Raw genomic sequence first — 21,664 nt, 5'->3', positions numbered from 1 at the left:
CAATTTATCTTTTAATATAATTTTCTATTCTATCCCAATAACATTGTCCACTACAAAATCATAATACCTCTAAAACAAACATTTATTAATTCTAGTAAATAAGACAGTTATAGGAACATTTCTTGGGCTGAATGCTTAATAGTAATGTTTAAGTGCCTCTCTGTCTCTCTATCATTTTTTCTCATTCATAAAACACCTTTAATATACTCAAAAACCTTATCTTTTAATTTTAGTATTTACCCCTCATGCCTTGAATACATGTCTCATTTCATGCTAAGTAATTGTTTGTCCTGTGATCGTTGTTCAGGCTACTGAGGTTAAAAGATACAGCACGTTCCTGTGTTTCTCTTCCTCTTAATTATACTTCACTTTATATGAGCCTCTCTAAACAGCTTCTTCACTAAATCACCGTGTTCCAGCCAAACATTGGGCACCACTTTACCCTGGCCCACCTGTAAGTCAACAGAGTCCCTAGAGGGGGAGTGAGAATGAGATGGGACACACACAGGAGATAGAGACAATACAAGGATATTATTACTCTTGTAGTTTATCCAGTGCTCAAAAATCCTAGTATGCCTAATAGGAGGAGAAATGAAGCTGAACCCTTATTAAAGGGCGATTTAATGTATTTAACTAATTAAAAGGAACGTTACAATTATTTTCAGAGTGGCTTGCCATGAAATGTGCTATGTAACAATAGATGGCTTGAAATTGGTGGACATACATCTTCCTTAAATAAATTCTCCTTTTATGGTGCTTAGGAGATTCAGAGGAGATTTAGAGAGAACTTCTAATATTTTGAATCTACTAGTGTTTTTTTAAAATTAATTAATATAAATAATTATTTAGAGGATATTTATGTATATGGATTGCATGTAAGAAACAAAAATATGAAGGCTGCTTCATGCAAAGGTAAATGTGCAAACACCAAAAAGCCTTAAAACAAGCAAACACAAATGTTAACAATTTAAATATATTTAATTTTTGTGAAGTCAATTAAACTATAATCATTTCTTTATCATTAAGACATTGTGAGCTATATTACATGTGGGTCTATATAGGAGAGGGTTTCAAATTTACATTTCTTTCTACAATCCACCGACTTCCTTGTATAGCACTCTAATCAAATTAAATATATTATGTATTCTAATTAAATGACTTAAAATATAATTGCATTTTTATTCGTATATAATTCATAAGATTGTATTATATGTAACCTATTTAATTATAATTTGACTGCATAAAAAACCACATGTAAAAACATAAAAAAAATCACAAAGAATCGGAAGCAAGATACACTTGACAGCACAGATTCACAATCAGAAATCTAGACAGGAATAGGGGTCTCCATGTATATAGGTAGATTCCAGGCAAAAGCATCTGCCAGCTAGCTCAACCTGTCACATTTTGCCAGTTTCATTGGCTTTTAACTGGAGGCAAAATGCCGGGTAATAACATTTTATCCTGTGTTCAACTGTTAATTGCTCTGCTGCTTTTCCCAATACAAGCTAAGGAGGGAGACACAGATGACTCATCAGCTCTGGATGAGATCATCAAGTTAGATGCAGTCCTGTGCTTTCTGGTCCTTGTTATGAGATCTCTCTGCTTATTGGTTCCTACATGGCATAAAAAGGACTGCACTGAGGGATTTTGCCAGTGGGGCTTTGACTAAAGTCCTGCTCAAAGCTGGACTTTAGTCAAAGCCTCACTGTAAAAAAACAGCAGAGAAGAAAATTTGTCTCAGAGACCTGCAGGATATGGAAGAAATAGGAAAAGCAAGGTCTTTGTGAGAGGAGTCCCCTGATTCCCTTTACAGTGCAGGAAATGTGCTCAAATCTGAAACCACTGAATCAGCCGTAAAATCCGCTATTCCCAGATTAGCTTTTGATTTCTGAAATATTGATTTTCTTAGCAAGTCTACTCACGACAACACTGAAATGTACTGACCTTATGCCCCATTTGAAGCCTCACTAAGATAATTGCTATGTTGGCAAAAAGCCTCCGTCACCTAGGAATCTGAAATTTTCAAGTGTAAGATTCCGTAATAAATGTTTAGGGACTCTGACATGGCATTTCTGGATGTAATACCAGTAAACTGCAATCGGCAGCGCAGAATCACAATCAGCCGTCAGCAGAGAGAAATAGAAATTTCAGGTAGATAGGCAGGATATAGACCCAAGAATTCAGATACATGATCACCTCCTACTTACCTCATAATGATTTCCCTTTTGAAATTGGATTCTTGTCCTAAGTAAACTACATTATTTCCTGTCATCTACTTTCACTTTCATATTTTTCTGTCGCAGCAAACATTGAGATGGGAGGGAGTAATGAGTCAGCAGCTCTGAAGCAGATCTCCAAGGTAACCACAGGCTTTGTTCTTATTGGTGGAATTGAGATCATTCTCGTCATTTTTCTGGGGAAAAATTGAATGCACACACTCCTTCAGAGGATTCCGAGGCAAGGAGAGCTAATAATATTGTCAGAGTAGTGATCCTTCCTACTCAGGCTCTGGCTATATGCCAGCTCCCAGCTGCCACTCTTTATAGCTGAAATCTGAATGCACATTGGCCCAGACATGGCAGACTGCTCTTGACATCTATATGACAAAAAACCCAGGGTAATTAGCAGTCAGGTACTGGTATATTCCCAGTATTACTGTTTGGAATCCCCTGTTATGTTCTGTGCATCATGTCCATCCCTGCCGCTGAAACCTCTCCTTCTCTTTAAAATTGAGGCACCACCATCTCTGTCTTGAACACTGCAGCAGCCGCCAAGAAATAATTCCCTTAATGTTTTAGTATATGAAAGACCTGACAGGGATACCAGGACTCATTTCTGGTACAAGATATAATTTTTAGAGAAAATTCCATAAGTTTAGATGTCTAACTCTTCTTGATAAGGTAGGGTTTGAACTGCCTCAGCTTAATATGCCAAGTTATGTTGCCTCCCCATGGGTGACCTATCCTTAGGGAGGAATTGATGAGGTGGAGTGTGGGGAGGCAAGCACGGGGAAGAAGAGTTTGTGGAAGAACTTTATTCATAATGTACAATGAGTAAAAAGTAAACAAAAACAAAGTAATTACATAAATCCAATCTTATCAGTGACCCATTAATATTATCTCTTAAATTCATCACTAACACATAAATAGACCAGCAGAGATACTTGCATGTGCATATTTATAAACACACAGCAGTCTGTCTAGAGTCTTATTTTGTCCTGAACTTTATCTACTGAACATCTGCATTGTTCTTTGATCAGATGAGACAAATGTGAAACTACAATATTAGTTGCAAATTAACACTGCTCAGAGTAAAGCATGTGTTGTTGCTTGGCATTTGGAGCTGGCTCCTCACCTTTGTGTCCCTCTGAGATGAGCTTCATGGCTGAGGTATCAGGGAGCCCTGATTATTACTGCACCTCTGGGACATTATTGGGTCCATTCTTACACTGAGTAGCATACAGACCATTGTTAATAAACCTTATAATGTATTTGGATGGAGGAATGCTTAACGGAGTTATGTTCCTGGTAGTCACCAGCACCCAGCTCATAAAACATCTCTTAAAGTGCCATTCCACGGTTTTCCATTTGCATTGATCTTAGCTGAACAAAAACACTTATTCATAAGCCACGTCGATTCAATTTTTTGATTGCTTAGAAACTTTATATATCTATTTTTATTTGTTTTATACTAATTAGGTTCCCCACATCAATATTTCATTCGTAGGTAGAGTTTTGTTCCCCACAAGACAGTTCCTAAGTAACCCAAGAGAAAATTATTATTGTTTCTAAACACTCACCAAATTGCTCAGATTATTATTAGTTAACATGTACATTTTAAATTAGTTATATATCTTATAAGTTCTCTGCCATGTGGATTGCTATATTTTCTCAGTATATCAGTTACATCCACTGCCCAGAGTTTCTCATGATACTGACTCTCCTCTATTTTTACTAAGTACCTTTCCGTCTGTTTCTTCAGGCTAAACTTCTCCTACTTAGACAATATCCAGTCAGAAACTTTCTTAAATGAATCATATATTCACACAATATAAAGGAATATTCTGTATCCTGTTCTTGATTAGTTAATGCCCTCTCTCTTTTGCATTTTATTTATATGCTGCTGTAGGCAAAATATGCAATTTTTGTTATATGCTTGTGAAATTGTATAATTAAATTTATTCATAATAGTGTTGGTATTTATTATTTTAAATGTATTCTTAGTATATAATATCAATGTGTATTCCTTAAATATTTCACTTACTCAGAAGTGATGTCATTCTACATGCTCATGTTTACAGACTGAAGAACAAGAACATGGAATTTAAACATGCCCAGTTGATGCTTAATATCTTACCACTGACTGGGGTATGATCTACAACTGCCTTACAATATGGGATTAATAAACATGCTCATTTTCTTAGTAGGCTTCCACTCACATTCTGTGACATGACATAAGAAAAGAATACAATTACAAAAAGTAAAAACACTGTGACATTGTTTCCAAGAAGATAAAGAAAGCCTAATAAAAAGGAAATATTCCAGTACTCATATTTTTTCTGTCTCCAACTTGAAATTATTCAAAAGCTGAATCACATTTAAGTAACAATATGTTATATGTATAGACTCACTTTTGCTTTTTAATGTATTTTTGATGCTTGTTTATATATGATTTACCTGGTACCTTAAAAAGACATATCACTAACACAGGCAATTTCATTAGGTATTATTTTATTTCATATGAACATATCATAGTTGCATCTTTCTTTATTTATTTTTTTGTTCCCACTATATCTAAACTTTACTAGATAGTATTCCAGAGAATGGGTTTACTAAAATCAGGACATGCACGATGAATCAATCCTGGTCCCTCTGGCCTGGACCCACAGTCTGCCCGAGTCATACAGCTCTTCCTCACATTCAAAGTGCTTAGTTTGTTAGTATTCTCGTTCCCTCACTGTCAGCCAGAATTCCTAGGCTACCATCACCTCAGGTAAGCTGTTTCAGTGGGTATTCCCATCACGACCTTGATCTCTTGCATGTTTTCTTACTATTCCCATTATTCAACTGGGCTTTAGGAACTCAGCCATGTGATCAACTGTGGAGCTCTACACCTGCTTCTATAATTTGCTGGATTTAGGTTCTATGATGACATTTAAGATAGTCATCAATCTGGCAACAAGGCTAAAACTGTTAAAGTACCATCTCCACTATTACTTAGGGTCTAAGTTGTGGCCATCCTTGTGAATTCCTCCAATTCCAGGGTTTAGCTATTCCCATAACATTCCAGTCAATGAATTTAACTTTATCCTTGCTTGCTGTCTCATTCCCTTCACAAAACATACAATTCTATTACTTACAGTTCTTTCCTCTTCATTACTGTCTTTGTCCTTACTTTCTGTTTTCCCTTTTCACTGCATCCATATTTTCCCAATTTTTTCATGATATTTGTCTTTTTCCTCTTCCCAGGGTTATCAATTTTTCCCTTAATATTCCCCTTATTACTTAACTTATCTGTGATCCTGGGCTATAGGTTCCCTATTCTATGCTTTATAGTTGTTTTTCACCTATGATTAACTACAAGCCATCCTCATCATTCTGGTCTAGTTTACCTCACTTTGAATTGATTTTTATATTTTCATTCATTTGCCAGCAAATTTCAAGAAATCTTTGTTTTTACTGCTGAATAGTTCTTTATTGTGTAAATGTGACCGCATTTTTTAAAAATCTATTATTGGTCAAAGAGCCTGAATTTACTTCCATATTGCTCTTATTACATTATATGTTTAAGGATTATAGAAGAATAACCCAGACATTTTTCCACTCTTTGGCCTTATTATCTACAATTAAGAAAAGATAATTTAACATTGTTATTTACAGAGGACCATATCATATTTGGTGTGTAAGTAGAATACAATGATCTTTAGAGTGGTTAACTGTGTGGTCTGTGATTTATACTCATTCTCTTAATTTTTATTTCTTCGCGGTTACATTGAAAACTGAGACAGTCATTTGGTGATTTTCAAACCTAGAATTCATTTTTAGAATATTTGTCTTCTAAATCTTGGTTTTGTTCAATTCCAGGTCATTAGAGAAGTGTGGCAACAGGAAGTTTAGTGAATACTCATGGCCAGCTAGGCTAGAATAGCACGTTTCATTCCCAGGAGGACACCTATCTCAACTGCACAAGGTTTGATACATATCTGCATCAATCCACTATTGATTAATATGTAAGCACTTTTACCCTAATGAATTTTCAACAACTGTAACTAAATGTTTAATTCTTAAAGTATATGCAGTGCCCAAAAATGCACTATGCATAGAGGACAAACTGTAAAGCGAAACCCTTATTAGAGTAGCTATATGTAGTACTTAGCTACTTGAGAAAGAAATTTAGAATTATTATCAGCATAGCTTGCCATGTAGGACACTCATGTACCAATAGATGGTTTCTAATTAATGGACATACAACTTCCTTAAATATACTCTGTATACATTGAAGATAGAAAAATATGGTTCAAATTTAATAATAATTATGAAATTTTGAGAGGAATTCTAGTATTTGGAATCTAGTGGCTTTTTAAAACAAATACAAAGAAACTTATAATAGGAAAATATTTTAGGTATATATTAATTATATTTGATAAGAAACATTATGAGAGTTGCTTCTTGTAAAGGTGGGGGTGCAAATTCCTATAAGGACTTTAAACAGGCAAACATTAATGTTAAGAATATATATATTTCCAGAAATGAAACAACTTGAATTTGTTTTTTTTATCATTAAGACACAGTGGGATAATTTATTACAGTCAGGTCTATTTCAAGGGGGCTTGAAATCAATATTTCTTTCTACAATCCTTCCATCTCCTTATACAATAATCTAATGGACCTAAATATATCATGTATTGTAATTCAACTACATGAACCATTGTAATCATATAGTTATATATTACATCTACATTTAGTATAAAACATAAATAATTATATTTCAACTGCATAAACATACACATAAAAACAGACAAAAACTGATCACAAAGAATAAGAAGCCAGATGCACTAAACAGCGCGAAGTCACAATCAAAAAAACCAATGATAGGAAAGGAGGTTTTCATGTATACAGCTAGAATCTAGGCAAAAGCAGCTGCAATGTTGCTGTGGCAACCAGTCTTAATTAGGCAGGTTTGTCTGTTGTTGACTGGAGGCAAAACAAAGGGTAAATTATATTTTATCCTGTGTCCCCTTTAAATGGCTCTGCTTCTTTTTACAACAAACAGGGAGGAGGGAGACAGAGATGAATCATCAGCTCTGGATGAGATCACGATGTAAAATGCAGTCCTGTGCTTTCAGGTTTGAGAGCTCTCTTCTTATTGGTTCCTAGATAACATAAAAAGGTCTGCACTGAGGGATTTTGCCAGCCAGTCTCCTGGCTAAAGTCCAGCGTTTAGCTGGAATTTAGTCAGGAGATTGGCTATACACAAACTCAGAAAGAAAATCTGTTCCAGAGACCTGCAGGAGACATAAGCAATAGATACCTAGTAAAAGCAAAGAATTTCTGGGATTCCCCGTGCTTCTGCTAAGAGTCACCTGTTCCTGCTTGCAGTGCAGGAAATGTGCTCTAGTCTCCGAAGTCACTGATTAAGCCATAATATCTGTGATTTTATGATTAACCTTTGATTATTCATTTTCTGTAATCAAATTTTTGTTTGGGCGTCAATACCTGAGAGAAACTGGGAATGTACTGATCATATGCACAATTGGAGGACCCCCCCTATGATAATTGCTTTATCGGGGAATAGCTTCAGGCATCTCGCATACTGAAATTTTCAAGTGGCAGATTCCACAATCAGTGTTTTTTAGGGAGTATGACATGGCATTTCTGAATGTGATACCAGTAAGCTGCAATTGGCAGCGAAGAATAATAATCAGCCATCCCCAGGAAGATATGTTTGATTCAGGAAGATAGGCAGATTACAGACCCAAGAAGTGGGATATATAATCAATTCCTAATTACCTTGCAATGGTTTCCTCTTTGATAATTGGATTCTGGTCTGAGATAAACTGCATTTTTTCCTGTCATCCACTTTCACTTTTATTTTTTCTGCCGGACCACACCTTGAGAAGGGAGGGAGAAAGGAGTCAACAGCTCTGATGGATATCGCCAAGGTTACCACAGGATTTGTTCCTATTGTTGAAATGGAGATCATTTTCTTCCTCATTGGTTCATGTTCCAGAAACAATTTTAAAGCACAGACTCCAGATGTTTGAGGCAAGGAGAGCTAATAACCCTTTCAACATAGCAGGTCCTTTCTAGTCATGCTGTGGCTATATTCCATTTCTAGCTGCTGTCCCTATGACCAAAACCCAAATGAATAGCAATAAGTAGCAGTGAATGTTGAATTATCACACATCAGCCCTTAGGCATGTGTTGGCGTCACCAGAGATGGTCCCATTGAATGTCACAAATGTGGGTGTTGAATGTCTAAGGGAATGAGTTGTGAGATGAGATATAGACATTATCTGGGTTACTTGGAAACATAGCAGAAACATTCTTGAAAGAAAGACAGCATTTGACAGAGTGATATTGTGGCCAGGCTTAAGGACAGCTAGAAATTTCATGGAAGGTATTCATCATAAAGCAATCTAGAGGAAGTCAAGTTTATGCCTTGTGTAGATAAATATCTATCGCAACTTTTCTCTATGCTGTCCCATTTTACATGAACTGCCTAGCAATAACCACGTCCTTAGTCCATTGTAGGAAACAAGAGATGAAGAGCTGAAGTTTTGTACAATTAGGACCTATGTAGAAAATAAGTAGATATTCAAGAAGTAGAGCCCTAAAGTAATTCCGTTGTAGATTGAGTATCTTAAAGGTAGAGAAGGTAGTAATATTTTTATATCTCATCTGAATACACAAGCTTATGGTATAGCTGTAGGTATTCTTAAGGTTATTCTCTGTACTAATATAATAAATATGTCTAAGATTTATAAAACCCAAACTACATAGAAAAACTAGAGATAATTTGAGTGATATAAGCATCATGTGCAAATGTAAATAAAGGAAGAGGAGAGCAGCCATATCCAAATCTCTCAATTCATGCATTGGTGGGAGAAATAAGGAGTTCCATTGGTGAGATCTAGGTAATGGGTGTTGATAGACTCAGGGAAAATTAATTGAATTTCATGTCCTATCAAATGAAGCATCATATTTTCATTTGCCTATAAGATTTATCTGTCAGAGATTAAATGGTGACAATACATCAGAACTATACATCCTCTGAAAGAACATGCCTATATAAAAATAAGTTTGTAATTAGCCTTGAATATTCACACACTTTCTCATAACAGGTGACAATCTTCAAGACTCTGTAAAGAAAGCTTTTGTTTCATGCTACTTTCAGGATCAACTATGATTCTTTCTGGTTTTCTGGCTATAAAGCATTTAACTGGCATTTGTGAGCAGATTGCTACAACTTACTTAATGACAACACAGACCTGGTGAGACCCAAGCCTGGATCTGGGTCTGAGATTAAGTATCTCAGAGGCAGTAAACATTTCTTAGCCATGTTGGACTGGGAGCAACCGACAGGTAAGATGGAAGAGTATGTCTTAGTCATTCCTACTTAGCATTTAAAAAAGCTTCACATCAGAAAACAGTTACAGATATAACAAGAACCAACTAGTTTAAAAAAAAAAACCTATGTCTTCAAATAGTCAATAAATTGTCATAGATTAAATAAGTAAAGAAAAACAAGCCATGTAAGATGGAAAATACACAGAAAGACTGGATTAGGTCTATTATTGTGTTTTATTTAAATTTTGACTGTGAAAGAGATAAGTACAGAAAGACATTTCATAGTATGTGCTGCTAATCTAAACCAAACTATATGCTTTAAAGGTGTATTTACTTCAAAATTTGGTTCTAGGTAAAAATATGTTGTTTTGGAAAAAAAGGTCCTACTTCCTTTCCAGAGAGAATGAAAACCTGTGGATTTCTCAAGACTAATGTGATTCAATAGAAAAAGATGCACTTAAAGGTCTAAATAAACTCCTCCAACTAGTTTTGCCTAATAAACAGCAGGACTAAGTTATGAAAGAATCATGACCAAATTCAAAAATATTTTTATAAAATTTAAAGAGTGATATGCTATAGAGATATGCATTGGTATAGATTTTGGTATATTAATATAAATTTAAGATCAATTTTGTTACATATAATATATATGTATATATATATATTTCTGCTCTTGGTTAAGGTATTATATTGTGCAGCTAGATTAAAATATAATGTATAATTTTGAAATATGGATTAATATAGAGTCACCTATATTAGTCAAGTTTGTAGTCCGGTTAGTTAGCTTTTCTAGAGTTACAGAGATATATTTCAGATGGATAGGTATAATTCAAGCTTCTCAAAGACTAACAGAATATCGTATTTAAAATGTTTTCAAAACTTAGGCCGTTTCATAACAATGAGACACATACTCATCTACTCCTGATAGCACCAATACTGTTTTGTTATATGCAATTTTAGTATGTTAAAGTTAAATCTTTCTCTTTTATTTAGAAAGAAAAGGGAAGGTCATTTGGGAGGTGATGCATTCACTGAACATCTTTTATTACCATTTGTTAATAAGGAAGCTGACTCAACCACTGTCTAAGCATAGTAAAGAAAGGATGAAAGAGATATATAAAAAAAGTAGGAGGAGTCACTGAGAAGTCATGAAGCTCTGCCAGAAACAGATGCCTTTCCTGGAGTCTGCTGAAATTTACCAGTAAGCCATGACCTCATGGTAATACAAAGATTAATGGAGATGAGTGATTTTAGGATATAAAAGCTAGCTAGAAATACTCTTAAGCTATTGGCCCGACAATATTGTAAATAATCGAGTTTCTGAATGGTTATTTTAAGTCAGGGCATTAAGAAACAAGCCATCAGCCTCTGACAACAGATCTATTCCTAACGATAAGCTGTCTTCAAATGATATATCATTTCCTTTAGCGATATAAATTGAATCTACAAATGGCGTGAAGTGTTTTTAAGTCCAAGAATAATGCTAAGCAGTATGTATTAATCGGGTGTAATTAGAAGAAACACTGCAAATTTAGCTCTTTGAACAACTGTGTATGAGTAATATTGGTATAAAATCATGTTTTTATGGCATTTAAAGCTATTGTGTAACACACTAGTGCCTATTAACCAGCATGCTTACCCTCAACATTACAATGCTGTTGCTTTCTCATGAAGACATCATTTGTGAGAATATTTTATCTTTTCTTGTTATGGTCATACTTGAAATTTTGGAATTTCCCTCACTAAGTTATTTTTGTATTCCCCCATTATTTTCTTTTTCTATGCTTTCTTCCTGTTCGGTTATTTTAAAATCAAGCACTCCAAAAGAAAGACACAGATCTCTTCTGAAATGTAAGTAGTGATGATGAAAAGCTATATGCTAAACCCCAGAGTGAAGAAACTCCTGTGATGTATGACATTTCTTATTCTGATCTGGTTGACATTGGGCATGTGATCTCTAACAAGATGCCTGATTCCAAGATGCTGGCTTCTTTAAAGGGGAGTCAAGTTCTAAAAAAGGGCAGATATATCTAAGAAAGAGAACATTTTGCAAATTGCAATGCAGGAGGTTCGCATTTTTTTTTCTTTGATCATGCTTGTCCAGTTCAGACATCGTGAATATTTTCAGTGTCAAGACATGGGGAGTTATTTGCACAAAGGCCAGTTTTGTCAAACTCCAATTGGATATCTTCAGTGCCACACATGATCTGGGTCATAGACTGGTGCTGCCAGGTGGATGAATGTCTTTTATCCCTTATGTTCCCCTTTGTTACTTAGCTTGTCTAAGGTCATGGGCTTTCGGTTTCCTACGCTTTGCATTATTTGGTGTTCACCGATGATTTCTACAAACCATCTTCATCATTCTGGTCTGTGTTAACTCATTCAGGTTGGAGTTTTGTAGTTTCATTCTTTTCCCTGAAATTTGAAGATGTCATTGTCTTTTGCCACTGAGGAGTACCCCATTAGTTAAATATATCCAAATTCTTTATCTAGTTTTTTTTTGATGGGCATGGATTTACCTCCATGCTGTTCTATTTATACTATATGAATATGGATGATAGTGGTAGAACCCAGATATTTGCCCATTTTGTCACTTTATCATCTACTATTCAGAAAAGATAATTTAACGTTGGTGTTTACAGAACCATATCAAACTCACAGAGTTTGATATGTTTCATGATCTTTAGAGTAGTAAGTAGTGTAGTCTGTGAGTTATAGTTTTTTTTTTCTTATTTTTTTTCTTTTTTGGTTACATTGTAACCTGAAACAGTCAACAACATGTTCATTTGTAAATTAAGAAACCTAGTAGACATTTTCACAATACTTATTTTCTAAAGCAGTTGTGCTGCTATTTCCAATTCCAGAATATTAGAGAAGTGTGGAAAGAGGAAGTTCTCAGAGTATTCATGGCCAGCTAGGCTAGAATGACACATTTCAGTCTAAGGAGAAATCCAATCTCATGTCCTCTAGTTTTAATAAATATCTGCACTTAACCAGTATTTGATTAATATAAAATAACTTTTGCCCCAATGAAATTTCAAAAATTGGAACTAAATACATTATTCTTGTACTTTATCCAGTGCTCAAAAATCTTAATATGCCTATGGCAGGACAAATGAAGCTGAACCCTTATTAAAGGGGCAATTTAATGTATTTAAATAATTGGAAAGGAAAGTTATAATTATTTTCAAAGTGGCTCTCTATAAAATGTCCTATGTAACAATAGATGGCTTGAAATTGGTTGACATACATTTACTTAAATAAATTCTCCTTATATTGTATATTATATAATATATGTCTTATATATGTATATATATATATTCGTTTTAAAGGAGCTTAGGAGATTTAGAGAGAACTTTTAATATTTAAAATCTAGTTGTTTTTTAATAAATGATTATAAATTATTTAGAGAATACTTATGTATATTGATTTCATGTAAGAAAAATATGAATGTTGCTTCATGCAAAGGTAACGGTGCAAGCATCAATAAGCCTTAAAACAAGCAAACACCAATAAGCCTTAAAACAAGCAAACACAAATATTAACAATTTAAATATATTTAATTTTTTCTGAAATCAATTAAACTGAAATCATTTCTTCATCATTAAGACATTGTGAGCTAAAATATTATAGTTGCGTCTATGTGGGCAAGGGTTTAAAATCTACTTTTCTTTCTAAATTCCACCCACTTCTTTCTATAGCACTCTAATCAATTTCATATATTATTTATTCTAATAAAACTACATGAAAAATATAATTGCATTTTTTGTATGTAATTTATAATATCATAAAATGTAACCTATTTAATTATAATTTGACTTCATAAAAAACACACGTAAAATCAGAGAAATATATCACAAAATTCAGGAGCAGGATACACTTGACAGCACAGATTCATAGTCAAAAATCTGCAGACAGGAATGGAGGCTTCGATGTATATAGGTAGATTCCAGGCAAAAGCAGCTGCCAGCTGGCTCAACCTGTCACATTTTGGCAGTTTCATTGGCTGTTAACTGGAGGCAAAATGTCGGGTAATTATATTTTATCCTGTGTTCCCCTGTCATTTGCTGTGCTATTTTTCCCAATACAAAGTAAGGAGGGAGACACAGATGACTCATCAGCTCTGGATGAGATCATCAAGTTTGATGCAGTCCTGTGCTTTCCGGTCCTTGTTATGAGATCTCTCTCCTTATTGGTTCCTACATGCCATAAAAAGGTCTGCACTGAGGGATTTTGCCAGTGGGGCTTTGACTAAAGTCCTGCTCAAAGCTGGACTTTAGTCAAAGCCTCACTGTAAACAACCCCAGAGAAGAAAATGTGTCTCAGAGACCTGCAGGATACGGAAGCAATTGGAAAAGCAAGGAATTTGTGAGAGCCACCTGATTCTGTTTGCAGTGCAGGCAATGTGCTAGTGACCAAAGACACTGATCGGCACTAAAATCTGCGATTCCAAGGTTAGCTTTAAATTGTTTCTATTCTGAAATGATGATTTTCTTAGCAAGTCTATTCATGACAACGCTGAAATGTACTGACATTATGAGCCATTGGAAGCCTTGCTATGGCAATCACTATGTTGGCAAATAGCCTCAGGCGCCAGGCAATCTGAAAATTTCAGGTGTTAGATTCTGCAATACGTGCTTAGGGACTCTGACATCGCATTTCTGAAAGTGATACCAGTTAGCCACAATCAAGGGTCACAATCAGCCGTCAGCAGGGAGGAATGGAAATTTCAGGTAGATAGGCAGGATACACACCCAAGAATTCAGATACGTGATCACCTCCTACTTACCTCATAATGATTTCGCTTTTGATAATTGGATTCTGGTCCTATGTAAACTAAATCATTTACTGCCATCTACTTTCACTTTCATATTTTTCTGTCGCAGCAAACATTGAGATGGGAGGTAGAAATGTGTCAGCAGTTCTGACGCAGATCTCCAAGGTTACCACAGGCTTTGTTCCTATTGGTGAAATTGAGATGATTCTCGTCATTGTTCCGGGGAAAATTTGAATGCACACAATCCTTCAGGGCTTTCAGAGGCAAGGAGAACTAATAATATTGTTAGCATACTGGGTCCTTCCCAGTCAGGCTCTGGCTATATGCCAGCTCCCAGATGCAAATATTTATAACTAAAATTCGAATGTACATTGGTCCAGACTCGTCAGACTGCTCTTAACATCTATATGACTAAAAAAACCAGGGTAATTAGCAGTCAGGTACTGGTATATTCCCAGTATTACTGTTTGGAGTCACCTGTTATGGTCTTTGCATCATGTCCATCCCTGCTTCTGAAACCTCTCCTTCTCTTTAAAGTTGTGGCACCACTATCTCTGTCTTGAACACAGCAGCATCTGCAAAGAAATATTTCACTTAATGTTTTAGTGTGACAGCTTCAAGGAGAGTCATGCCCTTTCCTCTTTTCTCTGAGTTTCATTGTGAAAATTGGTGTGACATTGTAGATTTTTTCATGAAAACAGAATCGTTGATAAATATTATGCAGTAACATATGAAAGCACTACCTCCCTGAAACCAAAGACTAGGGATTAGAATAAGGTATAGAAGAGGAAACCTACTTCTTATCATTCTATTGCTTTTAAGGTTCCTACAGTATCAAATTTGCTGTTTTTATTGACCTAGTCTTTGTGTATTTGCATATAAATACTCTGGTACATGATACTTTCTCACTTTCCCCATTCCAAATTAGGAAATCAAACAGCATGAGCTTTTTGGAAATCCTATGTTTATTGAAGATGGCAGTGAGATAGTACATACTTCCCTTGAAAATAATTAACAAAATAGATATTTTGTTATTGTTTATCTTGTTTTATATGCTTTGAAAAAGTGCAGAACTTATCTTATACATTCATCTCAGACTCTATATGTGTATGGCTGCTAGTAATGATGAGACTGGGAAACAATGATACTTAAGAATCAAGAGCCTCCATTTCAATCTCTTACAATATTTCTGCCATCTTTAAAATATACGTGTATGAAACTTCCAAGGACGTTTTAAAGACATGAAACACCATGACATAGGACCACACAGGATCTTAGTTTCTAAAGAAAGAACTTCCCCTCACACCATTATGTTATTTTCCAATAGTGCCAAAGGAAGATGTCTGTTGAGGATCAAATGATGCTCAGATATATGAGCATATCAATATATCATTAGAGTCTGGAAGAATAAAATATATTTTTATGTTAGTCTGTCATCATTGTCGATTTAGATTCCTAGCCATTAAGGCTCTTTGAGTTATTTCTTTCATCATAGAGTCTTAATAACAATATTTACTTGATTTCTTGATATATATGACAAAGTCTGGGAGAATAAAATGTATTATTTTTATCTTAGTCTGTCATCATTGTAGATTTAGATTCCTAGCCATTAAGGTTGTTTGAGTTATGTCTTTCATCATAGAGTCTTAATAACAATATATACTTGATTTCTTGATTTTTTAACCACTATGACAAATATATATAAAGACTTCTTCCTATTTTCTCTTTTCATGGATGTAGCTAATAAGAGTGAAGAATTTTGGTCATGTTAATTTCAGGATCAATCTTCAATTAGAGCCCAAGTAGGTAATCCTATTTAATTTACAAATAATAGCAGAAGTATTGACATTCTATGACGATGTTAAGTATGTAGAAACTTCCAGAACAGGTTCTTCCAACATATTGGCAGTTGTAAGCATATTTTTGAAATGGTCTGTGAATCTCTAGTTTTGGCTTATTTTCATGTCTTTGGCCAATAAACAAATGAAATTACACACTACTTGAATCTCACTTAGAAAATCTGATGTACCCCTCATAGTATAAGGTGTTCAATTTTACAATCTATCTCCTAATATACTATGAAACATCTCAATTATTTTCTAATATTTATATAATTCTATGTATATGTACATATATGATATTGAGTATGCATAATTATATATATGCATACATATTATGAATGTGTACACTTTCTTAACATGGTTTAGAATTTCATACATGAGTACTGTATTTATGTTATTGCAAGCTCATTCTTCCTCCTTTAAAATAATATCTGAAAGTGTCAAAATAATTCCTATACATAATAAAATTATTATATTTTATTGTGTAGTACAATTGTATACATCAGTATTCCTACTGACTAAACACTCATGTGATTTTGTATAAATAATTTACCATTAACCTTTTCTAATTTAAGCCTATCAATATAACTATACAATAGAAAAATAATCCTTTCTCTCATAGCCTCCAATATTTGTCCGTGGCTTTTCTGCTAATTGTGTTACTTTTAGAGAGTTTTTCACCTTTTTTTGACATTACAATAGGGGATGTTATTATGTTAATCATTTTTTCTTTGTTTTAGTTAATTTTAATTGACATTTAAGATTTCTAAAGTTTTGTTCTTTAATACCTTAAATTTATCTCATTTATATTTGTTCTTGAAGTTATAGCTAATGCTTTTTGTGCATCTATGGATAATATATTTAGGGCAGAGTTAGAAATTATATTCATCAGAAAAGTTGCAGATGAAATTGCTGATTGTGCTCTCATTATCTTGCTAACAATATAGAGTAGGCTAGATTGGTGCAATTGGCATATTTTTCTTTCTGTCAATTATAGAGCTACAGTTCTAAATAATCTAAGAGTAAAAATTTAGACATGTCTATGCATATGTAACCAGTAATACCCTCTGAAGATGAATTTTGAAAAATTATGACATTTGAATTAGCTGAAGAAATCATACAATTTACCTTGATAGGTTGTTTTCCTGTTAGTTGTGGGTTTGACCTTAACATATTAGAATGATTATAAGTAGAAATTATAGATATATTAATGGTTTAAGAGACTGGTTCTCAGGTTCTAATAGTGTAAAATATTGATTAAATACCTTATTTTTAAGATGAACAGTAAAACTTAATTTTATTAATTTTTTGTAGATTGTATGGGTGTCTCCTGAATGTTGCTCTTCTTTGAAATATGTGTGGATTATATGAAAACAGCAAAGACATTGTAGTTATCCCTTGGTGTTAGTTCAGGAGTCAGACAACAATTGTTGAATCTGTAAGAATGCAAAATATACAATCAGAGGAAAGAAAGTAGTAGAGTAGTTAGTTACATATAAAAGTATCAGTGTCTACTCTAAATAATATCCCTTAGCTTATTTTCTGCTTTTATGTTCAAAAAATTCACAGACTCATGGAGGGCTCTGTCCATGAACTAGTAATTTGAAATATTAACAACTGGATCTATTTCTTATATATACGTGTGAAAAAAAAACTGGTACACAAACATGATCATGTTGTCCCAGGACATTAAGCATATACAGTAAATGCAGGAGCTTTGAGATTTACTTGCCTGTTTTCATACCACATATAGCAAATTTCAAGACTGTGGCATATTATTATACATTATGTATATGTACACTTGTATTATTTAATTTAAATACTGTAAGTTTGCATATGTGATTGTTTCATTGCAAAATCCAGATAATGGTCTACTGTATTAAGAGGAACATTATGAATTCATAAATTATCAGAATGGCTTGTATTATTTACAGAAATGATGAAGGAGGAAAGCTAGATTTTCACAGGTATGCTAACTTTGAAGTGATTCCCATGTGCTAGAAGAATGCCCCATATACAAACACACAAACACACATGCACACTAACACACACACACACACACACACACACACACACACTCACACACATTTTCCCTGAAGTCAGATGTCACTGAAAAGAGAGAACAGATAAATGACCTGAGAATGGGGTACTGATATTGGAGATAATAGGCAAAATCTAGAGAAAGAATTGTGGAAAATTTTATCAAAATTTGAATGTTAATATAAAAATACCTTAAAACATTTCAAAAATATTAATTGAAACTATTATTCTGAAATCAATGTCAAAACATCTACACATATGTAAAAGACTAATACAAGCATGCAGACAATTGTGAAATTTAGAAAATAATACATATATTGTATTTTTTCCAAATAAAAACATCAAATTGCTGCTAAATTATCATGACATTGTTGATACAATTTTGTAATTTTTCCATGTTCAGACTGGGTTTTAAATTTCCTCTTTAGAAAATATCTTTATTATTACATTATTTTTATGTAAAATACGTACATATTGTTGTAGGAGGTCCTTCTGTTTATGTGTTGCTTTCACTGGTTAATGAATTAAAAAAAAAAAAACTGCCTAGGCCGTTTGATAGGGGACAACTTAGGTAGAAAGGGAAAAACAGAACTGAATGCAGGAAGAAAAAAAGCAGAGGAGCTGCCATGGAGCCACCAGAGTCAGACATGCTGATTCCTTCCCCGTAAGCCACCGCCATGTAAGAATGTACAGATTGATAAAAATGGGTTAAATTAAGATGTGATAGTTAGTCAATAAGAGGCTAGAGCAAATGGGTTAAGTAGTATTTTAATTAATATAATTTCTGTTTTGTTATTTCCTGCTAAGCAAGCAGAATGGCTGGGATGAACAAGCACCCTTTCCCAGTAATAATTGGTGCTCAGCATGACCAACTAAAGCAATAAAATATATGAACTACAAAAGATCTGAATAAATACAACTGCTTATTTAAATTATGTTTTTGCAAATAGAAATGCATACATAAAAACTCACACACTATACACATTGTGGCAATTATGTGTATCCATTTTTATAATCAGAGTTTCAAAAACACAATTTCAGTAATCTCAATCTATTCCCACTTGGTGAGCATTAGCAGCTGCAATGTCATGTAGTCTGGTAATTTCTGATCAATCCACTACACCAAACTTTAGGAAGCTATTGTGGTTCATTTTATACCTGTAAACACACACACATACACACATGCATGCATAGGCACGCTCTTAATCCTATATTATAACAGGGTTTTGTCCTTTCCATAATCCATTGCAATGGTCTTTCCATTTTGCTTTAGACAAAAGTCTCTTCTACAACCTCATGCCAAAATCTGTGCAGGGGACAATGCTTGTATGGAAGCCACATTTACAAAATTTAGAATAAAAAAGGTAAGATGCATTATTTGGTGTCTCTGGATAACTCTCGTTGAATTATTTATTGAAATTGTGTATTCAAGAAGCCAGGGGAAATGCTCACCTGAGTCAGCACTTGACTAGCAGCATCAATATAAGAACTGGGGAAAATAGGGTCACTTTTCTTTTTACTAATATCACTCAAGAGTTTCCGAAGACAATATTAAAATAGGCACAGTCACTAAATATCTACCCATCATTTTTGAAATTCCTTCAAAGTTAGCAAGCTATCCATCCTAATTTGTAATTACTGAGTTTTAATTTCTTTAGAACAAGATATATGTCCTGAAAATGGAAAGGTGACTGCGTTTGTATTTTCTGTGGCGAATTAACTACCCATGGGCAAAACTCTGTTGAAGTTGTCCAATTGTTGCACGCAAATTCCTTCATTTTTCATGGACAAACAAGATCCACAATGGATAATGTAAACTTGATGAAAATATTTTGAGTATTTTGTATTGCATGAGCCACACATATCTGGCATAATATTACACTGTTTGCCTTTACCTGAAGCAACATTTATCAATGATATCTCCTAATTTGTTCCATTAAATGGCTGATGGAACACTACATGAAAATCTTTGAAAATATTTTGGTACTAAAGGGATGGTAAAAGCAATCTATAAAATCTAAAATATTTTATAGGGATCATTTGGACCATACCTTAATGAGCAGGTAAGCCAGTCTAGTCTCTAAAGCTCATCCTAGGTGCACAGTCTCATTATCTATTTAAAATTCTTGTATCAGTTTCCATTTTCCAGATTTCTATGTTGTGAGAGAACATATTTACCTGTTCACCACTGCAAAGCAACAGCCATAACTAGTCCTTGGGTGTATGAGTTTAAATTTCCTCAACAATTTTGTATGTTATCAGAAATGACACCTTTTTTTCTAAAAGATGTCAAAGCAGCCTGATAAATTATGTTAGTACTCTCATATGCTAGCTGTTTAATTATCAAATATCTACACTCTGAATCCCTAATTATTCTTATTGATCCCTGCATCAGCATGAAGACAAAATCCTGGAACAACTCAACAGGTCCCTGTATTAGTTAAGGTAAGTCCTCTGTAGGCTCTCCTAAAGAAAGAAATTTATTCCAAGAACAACTTGGGCCAGATTACTAACAGCTGTGGCCTGACTTTGTTTTGAAAACTCAGTTTTCCTTGTCAGGTAAACTTTTCCTGTCAGGCAAGCTTTGGCCATCTCTTTCCAATCTCTGGAGTATAACTTCTAAATCCATATACTCTAGCAGCGTGTGTAAAAGGAGAAAATTGGTCATACTGAGCTTAGGTTGCTTTTAATACTTTACCTTGTTTTAATGGTGTCAGCCCTTGTTGTCTGAGTAGATTTCCCTGATCATCTCATTGCTCTATTCTAGAAATACTTGAAATTCCTGAACATCTTCACATCGGCTCACTCCTTCTCTGGAAACTAGCTTGTACGAAAAATGCACAACAAAAGTTGGGTGTTTGCAGAGAGTCTTTTTTCAGTTTTAATCATTTAAGGGGAGCTATCCCTGCTGTTAGGGGTAGAAAACCTAACTGTCCCTTATAAGCACCCACAAATGAAGTAATTTGTGCTGACAGAAGCAGACATGTTTCTCTGTTGTTAAAATTGTAAGTTCTTAAATTTTTTAAAAAACTAAATACATATATATTTGAAGAAATCTATACACTTGTTTCTCAGAGCATACAGGTAAATAGAAATAAAAATGAGGAGGGACATGGAGAAAACATTGAGCGCAATCTGCAAACTCAATTTCCCAGATTCAGTGAGAAGCAGAGGTATCTAAACAGAAAGCAAATAGCCAGTTCTTTTAATCATAAAATTTATTATATACCCAGACACAGAGAAACCTTTTAAATGCAATATTTTTTAGGTCTTTGAAGTGTTGAAGATTATCTATCTAACTGAATTATAACTCTGTATATCTAGAAAAATTAAATAATGTTACTCAGATTTTGAGTATTATTGATGACTATCTATTAATCTATATTTCTTTTATTTAATTTATTTTTTTAACAAAAAATCCTGCCTCCTCCCCG

General features: G+C 34.1%; 2 long non-coding RNA genes across 2 annotated transcripts in view; one reads left to right on the top strand and one right to left on the bottom strand.

Moving 5' to 3' along the window:
* The window catches only part of LOC126492905 (uncharacterized), a 36,238-nt gene extending 21,772 nt beyond the window's left edge, over positions 1 to 14,466 (bottom strand). Inside the window, exons 1-3 of the long non-coding RNA XR_007589703.1 lie at positions 14,362 to 14,466; positions 8,013 to 8,113; positions 2,211 to 2,416 (exon numbers count right to left, since the gene is read on the bottom strand). This is a non-coding gene — a long non-coding RNA (uncharacterized lncRNA). The remainder of the gene's footprint in view (positions 1 to 2,210; positions 2,417 to 8,012; positions 8,114 to 14,361) is intronic.
* LOC126492906 (uncharacterized) lies at positions 13,874 to 20,878 on the top strand. The gene is made up of 3 exons (XR_007589704.1): positions 13,874 to 14,026; positions 19,504 to 19,594; positions 20,626 to 20,878. It is a non-coding gene; the product is annotated as an uncharacterized lncRNA (long non-coding RNA).
* Positions 20,879 to 21,664: the final 786 nt, after the last annotated feature.

The sequence above is a fragment of the Alexandromys fortis genome, unplaced genomic scaffold (assembly GCF_014885135.2).
Source record: "Alexandromys fortis isolate MF-2015 unplaced genomic scaffold, M_Fortis_MF-2015_v1.1 scaffold_294, whole genome shotgun sequence".
NCBI classification, from domain to species: Eukaryota; Metazoa; Chordata; class Mammalia; order Rodentia; family Cricetidae; genus Alexandromys; species Alexandromys fortis.
This window is presented reverse-complemented; position numbering and strand designations above follow the sequence as displayed.